The sequence below is a fragment of the Rhinoraja longicauda genome, chromosome 14 (genome assembly GCF_053455715.1).
Source record: "Rhinoraja longicauda isolate Sanriku21f chromosome 14, sRhiLon1.1, whole genome shotgun sequence".
Taxonomy (NCBI): domain Eukaryota; kingdom Metazoa; phylum Chordata; class Chondrichthyes; order Rajiformes; family Arhynchobatidae; genus Rhinoraja; species Rhinoraja longicauda.
This window is the reverse complement of record NC_135966.1, coordinates 7,061,451-7,064,494: the sequence shown is the minus strand read 5'-3', so window position 1 is coordinate 7,064,494 and position 3,044 is coordinate 7,061,451.

The following is a 3,044-nucleotide window of genomic DNA, read 5'->3' as shown; positions in this document are numbered from 1 at the left end:
TATTGAAATCTCCCATGATCACCGTAGCATTGCCTTTCATACATGCCAATTGTATCTCCTGATGTAACTTTTACCCTATATCTGTTTGGGGTCTATAAATAACTCCTATTAGGGTCTTTTACCCTTACAATTTCTCAGCTCTACCCACAATGACTCCGCATCTTCTGATCCTATGTCACCCCTCACTAAGGACTGAATTTCATTCCTTACCAACAGTGCTACCCCACCCCCTCTGCCCACCTGTCTGTCTTTCTGATAGAATGTATAACCTTGAATATTCAGTTCCCTGCTCCAATCCTCTTGCAGCCACGTCTCTGTAATTCCCACAAAATCATATTTACCCATACTAAAGCTACAGGCTCATCCACTTTGTTTCTTACACTACGCGCATTCAAATACAACCCCTTTCATTCGGTATTCACCTCCCCTCCTTTCACACACCGGTCCCGATTTTACATAACCTTACTTTCTTCTCCATTCTTAAAATTTTGTCCCATTTGTGCAACCTCGTGTAACAACTGATGAGCAAATAGATTGAGCACGAGGCAAAAGGGACTGGTTACCAATTTAAGCCACACACAAAGACATTGCGTACGGGATCTAAAAAAACAAGTCAGAGGAACAGATGTAACTTAAGGCTACGAGATGTGTGGATCTGTGACATCAATATTCCACAGTACAAAGTCTTCAGAATGAACAAAGAATTTCCCAAAGTTGGAGAGGAAGCAATGCTCAGGCAGTACTTTGGCTTAATCAGCAGGTGAAACAAGAAACTGCCGATGCTGGTTTACAAAAAAACATAAAGAGCTGTTTACAAAAAAACACAAAGTGCTGGTGTAAACCTGAGCATTTCCAACAAACCTGCTCCATTACTGAATTCCACATGGAGTCAAGAGAAAGAACACAACTATAAAACTTCCAGCTTTCTCCCCACTACTGCAAATAGTCTGAAGATGTGTCCCGAAACGTCGCCTATCAATGTTCTCCAGAAAAGCTGCCTGACCCACTGAGTTACTCCTGCACTTTATGCTCTCCATTCTTGTCCCACTCCTTCCCCTCATCTCCATCTGCCAGCTCTCTCCCGACAAGGTCCCCACACCAAACATTGCCTGTCCATTTCCCTCCCTAGATGCTGCCTGACACTTCTGAGATCCTCCAGAATAGAAAGTGGAAAAAAGGAACTGCAGATTCTCGTTTACCAAGGAATAGACACAAAATGCTTGAGTATTTCAGCCGGTCAGACAGCATCTCTGAAAAACATTGGTAGGTGACGTTTCGGGTAGGGACACTTCTTCAAATGATTGTGGTGGAGGAGAGAGGTGGGGAGGGGGTGGTGGGGATGGGGAGGGAAAAGGCTAGAAGAGAGGAGGGGCAGGACAATGCCTGGCAAGTGAAAGGTAGATATACATGAGGGGGACCGAGGTTGATAGGCAGATGATTGGACAAAGGCCAGAGATGAAAAGACAGGTATGAGATCCCTTGTACCTTCACAAGTTGTGTTCTGATATTAAATAGTCAATGGTAATTTAGTACAACTTGTACCTACATACTTTGCCCTGCACACAATTTAGTAGAGTCAACACAATCATATATATGTACAAGGGGCAACAATGGTCGTGCAGCAATAGTAGATATCTTTTAAAACAGAACATAAAGGGTGGCACTGTGATGTAGCGGTAGAGCTACTGCCTTATGGCGCCAGAGACCCGGGTTTGATCCTGACTACAAGTGCTGTCTGTCTTGTGTTTGTACATTCTCAGCATGACCTGCGTTGGTTTTCTCCGAGATCTTAGGTTTCCTCCCACAATCCAAAGACGTACAGGTTTACAGGCTAATTGGCTTGGTCAAAATATAAAATTGTCGATAATGTGTGTAGGATAGTGTTAATTTGCAGGGATCACAGGTCGGCGCGGAATCGGTGGGCTGAAGGGTCTGATTCCGTGCTGTATCTCTAAACTATGTCTAAACGCCGACCAGCGATCCCCCAGTACACTAACACTATCCTGCACACACTAGGGACAATTTGAAAAGTTACCAACGCCAGTTAACCTACAAACCTCTACATCTTTGGAATGTGGGAGGAAACCGGAGCACCCAGAGAAAACCACGTGGTCACGGGTGCAGAAGAGATTTACCAGAATGCTGCCTGGTTTAGGGGGCATTAGCTATGAAGAGAGATTGGACAACTTGGATTGTTTTCTCTGTAACATGAAAGATCGAGGGGAAACCTGACCAAAGTATATAAAGTTCTGAGAGGTAGAGATAGAGTAGCATTCAGAATCTTTTTTTCGAGGGTGGAAATGTCAGTCTAGATGAGAGGGGAGGCAAACTTTAAAGGAAATGTGCGGGGCAAGTTTTATTTTACAGAGAGAGTGGTGGGTGCCTGGAATGCACTGCTGAGGGGAGTTGTGGATGCAGAAAGGATAGTGGTATTTAAGAGGTTTTTAGATAGGCACATACATATGCAGGGAATGGAGGGTTATGGATCACGTGCAGGCAGAGATTAGTTTAACTTGGTATCATGTTTGTCATGATTGTGGGCTGAAGGGCCTGTTTCTGTGCTGTACTCCTTCTACGGTCTAAAGCTAACAAGATCCACATTCAATAATGGATCATTGAAAGAAGGCGCCCTATATAATGACCTGCTGCGAACTTTAAAGCAGAAGAGGAGTTTGAACCAAAACAGGAGGAATGGAACAGAAATAAGAGTTGATCACAGAAAGCATTGACTGGAGGAAAGCATCACACTGGGTAGATGTCAAGGGTTGGTTCATAGCATTTAATAAATTGCTCTACAAAGAGGAAAATATCTGAGGAATATAAAGTATGCAAGGAAGCCATAAAAAGTTCATGTCTTTTTTAAAATAATGTCTTAGAGTAATTTGGTTTCGAGAAACTTTGGAAGAATTATCAAATCCTATTCTAAGCAGAAGCTCTGATCATTTCATTATGATCAACAGGTATCTCAGTTTCATTTTATATCATAATGGAAGAAGTTGCCACTTCTGCAGTTACCACTCCTGAAGAGTTGGAGTTTGACCCAA